This window comes from Theropithecus gelada, chromosome 15 (genome assembly GCF_003255815.1).
Source record: "Theropithecus gelada isolate Dixy chromosome 15, Tgel_1.0, whole genome shotgun sequence".
NCBI classification, from domain to species: Eukaryota; Metazoa; Chordata; class Mammalia; order Primates; family Cercopithecidae; genus Theropithecus; species Theropithecus gelada.
Window position 1 is genome coordinate 8,208,670 of NC_037683.1, and position 7,940 is coordinate 8,216,609.

The 7,940-nt window shown below is 51.3% G+C and overlaps 1 pseudogene; it reads right to left on the reverse strand.

Annotated features, from left to right (window-relative positions):
• Window positions 1-6,270: 6,270 nt before the first annotated feature.
• On the reverse strand, window positions 6,271-6,854 carry LOC112608397 (annotated as a pseudogene).
• Window positions 6,855-7,940: the final 1,086 nt, after the last annotated feature.

A 7,940-nucleotide genomic window follows, 5' to 3' on the forward strand; every position in this document is an offset into this window, starting at 1 on the left:
GGTGGCTCACACCTGTAATCCCAGCACTTTGGGAGGCCAAGGCAGGTGGATCACTCGAGGTCAGGAGTTCGAGACAAGCCTGACCAACATGGCAAAACCCCATCTCTACTAAAAATACAAAAATTAATCGGGCGTGGTGATGGGTGCCTGTAATCACAGCTACTCAGGAGGCTGAGGCAGGAGAATCACTTGAACCAGGGAGGTGGAGGTCACAGTGAGCCATGGTCACGCCACTGCACTCCAGCCTGGTGACAGAGAGAGACTCTGTCTCAAAAAAATAAAATAAAATAAAATAAAATAAATAAATAAATAAATAATAACATATGGTAGGTCACGTGTGGTGGCTGACGCCTATAATCCCAGCACTTTGGAAAGCTGAGGCGGGTTCAGGATTGCCTGAGCACAGAAGTTTGAGAACAGCCTGGGCAACATGGCAAAACCCCGTCTCTACTAAAAATACAAAAAATCAGCCAAAAGTGATGGCACACACCTGTAGTCCCAGCTACTTGGGAGGCTGAGGCAAGAAAATCACTTGACTCTGGGAGGCGGAGGCTGCAGTGAGCCAAGATCGCACCACTGCACTCCAGCCTGGGCGACAGAGCAAAATTCTGTCTCAAAAACAAAACAACAAAAACAATAGCAACAAACACCATGTGGCTACACAGCTTTGGGAAGGGAAACATGGAAAGAACAAAGGTAGGTACCAAATATCACCTGTAAATACATACTGAAAGCAAAACCACATGCTAAGAAAGTTGACCAGGACGCCAAGGAGTCTGTGAGCCGTATCTTACAAAGAGTGACTGGAATGAAGAGCAATAGTCATTGTATAATGAACAATTGCTAGGCACCCAGGGTATCTCCATCCATCCTCAGCCCTGCACACTGAGGTAGCTGCTGTCATTATCTGTAACTCACAGAAAGGGAAACTGAGCCACAGGGAAGTTAAGTGTCTCATCCAGCAACACCTCTGGCCCCAAGCAACAGTGGACCTGACCCCAGGGGCTGCTGTCACAAGATATCTACTTTTTCACCTAACAGAGTGCAGAGGTGGATGTGTGTCTATGACCTTGGCTCAGCAGTTCAAGGATGTGAGGCCTGAGGTTCCTTCTGTTCTCGTGGCAACACAATGGCCGCTGCAGCCCTGCCGTCACATTAGAGGCTGGGAGGAAGAAGGGGCAGAGTATCACTGATATGCCCCTGGTCACACACAGTAAGCAAAGAGGAGAGGTGAAACTGAAATCCAGGCAGCCTGATTCCAGGCTGGGACTTTAACTACAACCTCCTGGCTAGGGCTGTCCAAGCCAGAGGAACAATGACTTGGGGGACGCATGCACTGTCTGCCAACCCCAAGAGCCCGTTCCAGTGGGCAGGGAGCAGCTTTTGGTTACTGCACAGAAACTAGGCCCAGGTGTGCAGAAATGGACTCCGTGGTCCCTTCTGACCCATCTCAGGACTGGGGCTTCTGGAGGACAGGCATCTGGTCTGAATCTTCCTTCGTCTCCCGGGCCAGCACCAGGGCCTGGCACACAGAGAATGCTCAGCCCGTGAATGAATGACAGGGTAGATGTCATACCCACAATGGCATGGACAGGTTAGGGAAGTACAGTGAAGGCTCCGGCCTTGCCTGCCTCCTCTGGGTGGCACGAGGGAGCCTCTGAATCCCAGCAAAGCGGATGGCAGCTCCAGAAAGTGCCAACAGACCAGGGCAGCCCAGATCCTCAGAACCCGGGGGCCCAGCCAAGATGTGGGAAGAGATGGTGAAGCCCAGTCATAAATGCTCCCCGCTAAGTAGACGCAAACAGCAGGATGTGTCCTCAGACCCCAGCTCAGAGCAGGAGGGATCTGCTGCAGTGGGTTGGGCCTGCCGAAGACACTCTATTCCCTCCCCTTCCCTGAAGCCAAGGCCTCAGCCTCCCCTGGCCTCTCCCTCCAGCCTCTGGCCTGTCTACCCTGTGAGGTGCCTCCCCAGCACCTTCCATATCATCCCCACCGCCCCAGCTTCCAAACCATCAACAGCATGGAGGACAAAGCACCAACAGCCCTGATCCTCAAGAGATCCTTTCTGTTCCCGGGAGAAGCATTGGGTCCAGCACATTCACATGAGGCTGTAGGCAGCTCCTAGCAACTCTGTGAGATGTGTCCCCGTGTTTGCCTACTTTTACAGAGGAGGAAACTGAGGCTTGGCGAGAGTCTCGAATGCTCTCTAAGCCTGTGCCCTTCCTCTCTCTGTTGACCTCAGCCTTCACCATCTCTCCATAGTCCAGAGACTAAAACCCTCAGGGGTCCTATCTGCTTATCCCTCTGCCCCCATGCGAGTCCAATGCTCAGAACTGTTGAGATGTCAGAAAACGTGTGTTACACTGGCCTGGAAAGAGATGTTTAATTCTATTGTTTGTTTGTTTGAGATGGAGTCTCTGTTGCCCAGGCTGGAGTGCAGTGGCACAACCTCGGCTGACTGCAACCTCCACCTCCCAGGTTCAAGCGATTCTCCTGTCTCAGCCTCACGAGTAGCTGGGATTACAGATGCACACCACTATGCCTGGCTAATTTTTGTATTTTTAGTACAGACGGGGTTTCACCATGTTGGCCAGGCTGGTCTGGAACTCCTGAACTCAGGCGATCCACCCACCTCGGCCTCCCAAAGTTCTGGGATTACAGGCGTGAGGCACTGCGTGCAGCCGGAGATGTTCTAGATTCTAGAACATCTAGAAGGGAATTCTAGATTCCCTTCCCCACCCCCTTAACTCCTTCCCACCTACCCCCTCCTCTGTGTCCGGGGTCAGACTTTGGATAATTAGGGAAGAAACTTATTTGAAGACCAGTTCAATTACTTGTAGTTACAACGAAAGGGAATTTTGCTGCTCCAAATGTTCAAGAAGACACAAGTATTCCAGAGCCTTCTGGACATGCCAGACTCTCAGATTGATCATGTATTTATTTTAATTACGCAAATATTTAATGCCCACTCACAATGCATCAAGCTGGACCTGGAGCTGGGGGCATGGAGCAAGGGCGAGTCATACGGTGCCCAGCCAGCCCAGCCCTGGCAGCCCCTGGTCACTGGAGACTTTAGTTAAAGGTGAGTCAGTTCCACCAGCAGCTACTGGGAACTTGTCCCTTGCTGTTGCTGTCCACGCACCGAGAGGCCAAAGAAGAACCAGCTGGGTTTTGGCCACGAGGTGTTATTTCCTGCACAAACTGGGCCTGTGGACCCTGCACCCACCATGCCGAGGGATGCTTGACAGAATTTTAGAATCCTTCCCGTGGGATTTCTTTTTTTTGTTTTTCTTTTCTTTCTTTCTTTTTTTTTTTTTTGAGACGGAGTCTCTCTCTGTTGCCCGCGCTGGAGTGCAGTGGCCGGATCTCAGCTCACTGCAAGCTCCGCCTCCTGGGTTTACGCCATTCTCCTGCCTCAGCCTCCCGAGTAGCTGGGACTACAGGCGCCCGCCACTTCGCCCGGCTAGCTTTTTGTATTTTTTAGTAGAGACGGGGTTTCACCATGTTAGCCAGGATAGTCTCAATCTCCTGACCTCGTGATCCGCCCGTCTCGGCCTCCCAAAGTGCTGGGATTACAGGCTTGAGCCACCGCGCCCGGCTTGTTTTTCTTTTTTGAGACAGAGTTTCACTTTTGTTGCCTGAGCTGGAGTGCAGTGGTGCGATCTCGGCTCACTGCAACCTCCACCTCCGGGGTTCAAGCAATTCTCCTGCCTTAGCCTCCCAAGTAGCTAGGATTACAGGCATGCACTACCATGCCTGTCTAATTTTGTATTTTTAGTAGAGACAGGGTTTCACCCTGTTAGCCAGGCTGGTCTCAAACTCCTGACCTCAGATGATCCTCCCACCTCGGACTCCCAAAGTGCTGGGATTACAGGCGTGAACCACCGTGCCTGGCCGGAATTTCTTTTTGCTTTTCTTTTTTTAAAATAATTTTAATTTTCTTTTCTTTTCTTTTTTCTTTCTTTCTTTTTTTTTTCTCTTGAAAGAGAGTCTTGCTCTGTCACCTAGGCTGGAGTGTGGTGGCATGATCTCAGCTCACTGCAACCTTTGCCTCCTGGGTTCAAGCAATTCTCCTGCCTCAGTCTCCTGAATAGCTGGGATTATAGGCACCTGCCACCCCGCCTGGTTAATTTTTGTATTTTTAGTAGAGATGGGGTTTGGCTATGTTGGCCAGGCTGGTCTCGAACTCCTGACCTCAAGGGATCAGCCCACCTTGGCCTCCCAAAGTGCTGGGATTACAAGTGTGAGCCACCGCCCCTGGTCTAATTTTTATTTTTATTTTTATGTTTTTGAGACAGAGTCTCCCTCCGTCACCCAGGCTGGAGTGTAGTGGTGTGATCGTGCCTCACTGCAAGCTCCGCCTCCCGAGTTCATGCCATTCTCCTGCCTCAGCCTTCTGAGTAGCTGGGACTACAGGCACCTGCCACCACGCCCGGCTAATTTTTTGCATTTTTAGTAGAGGCAGGGTTTCACCGTGTTAGCCAGGATGGTCTTGATCTCCTGACTTCATGATCCAACCACCTTGGCCTCCCAAAGTGCTGGGATTACAGGCATGAGTCACCGTGCCCGGCCCTAATTTTTATTTTTAAAATAGCTTTATTGAGGTGTAATTAATATATATTAAGCTGCACATATCTAATGTATACAATTTGATGAGTTTGAACATACGTAGACGCCCTGAAACCATCACTACAATCACAGTAATAAACATATTTATCACCTCCAAAAGCTTCCCCCAGCTCCCATGTGCGTGTGCCGGGGCTGGTGGTGGGACGCTGGTAAGAACACTTGAGATCTGCTCTCTTAAATTGTTTAGTGCACAATACGGTATTATCAACTATAGGTACTACGTTGTCTTTTCGATCTTTTTAAGACAGGGTCTCGCTCTATCACCCAGGCTAGAGTACAGTGGTGTGATCATGGCTTGGTGCAGCCTTGACCTTCCAGGCCCAAGTCATCTTCCAGTGTCAGCCTCCTGAATAGCTGTGACCACAGGTACGTGCCACCACACCCGGCTAATTTTTAAACCTATTTTTGTAGTGTTGGGGGTCTCCCTGTTTTACCCAGGCTGGTCTCAAACTCCTGGCCTCAAGTCATCCTGCTGCTTCAGCCTCCCAAAGTACTGGGATTACAGGCGTGAGCCATCACACCTGGCAAAAGTTTTGTTTTGTTTCATTTTGTTTTTAAGACAGGGTCGCAGGCTGGGCGCGGTGGCTCAAGCCTGTAATCCCAGCACTTTGGGAGGCTGAGGCGGGTGGATCATGAGGTCAGGAGATCGAGACCATCCTGGCTAACACGGTGAAACCCCGTCTCTACTAAAAAATACAAAAAACTAGCCGGGCGAGGTGGCGGGCGCCTGTGGTCCCAGCTACTCAGGAGGCTGAGGCAGGAGAATGGCGTGAACCCGGGAGGTGGAGCTTGCAGTGAGCTGAGATCTGGCCACTGCACTCCAGCCCGGGCGACAGAGCGAGACTCCGTCTCAAAAAAAAAAAGACAGGGTTGGGCTCTGTCACGATGGCTGGTGTGTGGTGGTGCCATCATAGCCCATTGCAGCCTCCAGCTCCTGCTTTCCATGGAATTTTGAGGGAAAAACCCTCTCATTCTTGTTCTTTAGCTGGGCAGGATGTCCTTTTGTTCCCCAGAGCGCTCTTAGAGGGGGTGCTAAGAGCCCCCCCACCACAGAGGGAGGACCTGCATTTTCACAGCTGCAGATTTTTATGGCGGAGGATAGGCTTCAAAAACATGTTTTTTGTTTTTTCTTTTGAGATGGAGTTTCGCTCTTGCTGCCTAGGCTGGAGTGCAATGGTGTGATCTTGGCTCACCGCGACCTCTGCCTCCTGGGTTCAAGCAATTCTCCTGCCTCAGCCTCCCGAGTAGCTGGGATTACAGGCCCCCACCACCACACCCGGCTAATTGTTGTATTTTTAGTAGAGACGGGGTTTCACCATGTTGGCCAGGCTGGTCTCGAACTACTGACCTCAGGTGATCTGCCCACCTTGACCTCCCAAAGTGCTGGGATTACGGGCGTGAGCCCTGGTGCCTGGCTTGAGATTGTGTTTTTTTCTTGCCTTTTGGCATGCCTTGCAATTTTTTGTTGAAATCTAGACATACTGTATCAGATCACAGGAACTAAGGTCAAGAGGCCTTTAGTGTGAGGAGGGTATATTTCATTTTATATTTATTTATTTATTTATTTTAAAGGCCTGTTTTATTTTAATGGCTGATCCACGTAATAACGGAGGCCAGTATGTACAGACAAAGGGGGAGCTTTTATTTCTTGGTCTTTTCCTCCTGGGACAAAGTCTTGATGATCTCCTTCTTGGTCTGGAGGTGTTCTTCATGGACCTTGTGTGCTTCCTTGGTCTTAGACCTGTGGGCCTCAGCCTGGTCAACCAGGGGCTTCTTGCGGGCCTTGTCTGCCTTCAGCTTGTGATTTGTTCCATGAGAATCCGCTGGTTTGTGAACACCTTCCCTTTCAACTTCAGGTACAGGCTGTGATGCACGTGGCGATCAATCTTCTCAGATTCTGAGCAGCCGGCGCAGAACCTTCATTCTCCTCATCCACGTGACCTTCTCTGGCATTCAGGCATTGGCTGTTCCCTTCCGCTTACCTATGCCCAAGTGCCTGCCCTTCCGGCAGGTCAAGGTGCTTTTCCGGCATCGAGCCCGGGAATGGACCATCCCAGGTTTGCAGATGATCGGCCCATCTTTGATCAGCTTCCGGATCTGCTGACGGGAGTTGGCATTGGCAATTTCATTGGTCTCATTGGGTCCAACCAGACCTTCTTCTTGCCACAGTGGAGGACACTAGAGACGAGCCTCTTCTGAAGTGTGAGCATACTCATGGCTGCGGCTGCAGCAGCGAAAGGAAAGCGCTCGATCACATTTTATATTTATTTATTTAAATTTTTTGAGATAGGGTCTTGCTGTGTTGCCCAGGCTGGGGTGCAGTGGCATGATCAAGGCTCACTGTAGCCTCTAACTCCCAGACTCAGGTGATCCTCCTACCTCAGCCTCCCGAGTAGCTGGGACAACAGGCACGTGCCACCAAGCTCAGATAAGTTTTCTGTAGTTTTTGTAGAGATGAGGTTTCGCCACGTTGCCCGGGCTGGTCTCGAACTCCTAGGCTCAAGCGACCACCCACCTCAGCCTCCCAAAGTGCTGAGATTACAGGCGTGAGCCACTGTGTCCGGCCCAGGCTAGATTGTCCTCTCTAGGAGCTGGGCGGTGTTAGGTGTTTGCTGCAGCTGCAGGTGCCAGAGGCTCCACGTCTTCTACTGTCCTCATTGTTGTCTCCCTCCTGACTTTGGGAGGTCTGAGCCTTGAGTTCTGTCGCCTGTGACTCCCATGATTGTACCGCAGCCTGTGGATGTGGTGAGGTGTGGGAGAGGGGGAACATTCTGTCGTCAGTCCTGTCTTGGGCCTGGGTCTTGGGGCTGCGACATTCACAAGTATCCCTGCAGGGCCGTCACTGTTCCCCCTGCCACTTACTACCTTCTCTGGCTCAGGTTCCTTCCCGACCTAATTGCTTGCAACCTGGCTCTTGCGCACTGTGCTTGTTCTATGCGAAGCCTGGAGGGGGCTGGAGGGGGCTGGAAGGAGTATTCCCTTACCCCACCTGCGATAGGCGCTGGCAAAGCTCTTCCCCCTGGAATGGGGCCTTGGCTAGAAGGCTTTGAGTGTTTTCACAAGGATCTCTACCCCCACCGCAGCCAGAGCCTGTGGGATCTTTTTTTTTTTTTTTTTTTTGAGACAGAGTCTCGCTCTGTTGCTAGGCTGGAGTGCAGTGGCGCCATCTGGGCTCACTGCAAGCTCCGCCTCCGGGGTTCAAGCGATTTTCCTGCCTCAGCCTCCCGAGTAGCTGGGACTACAGGCGTCCGCCACCATGCCCAGCTAATTTTTGTATTTTTAGTAGAGATGGGGTTTCACCATGTTGGCCA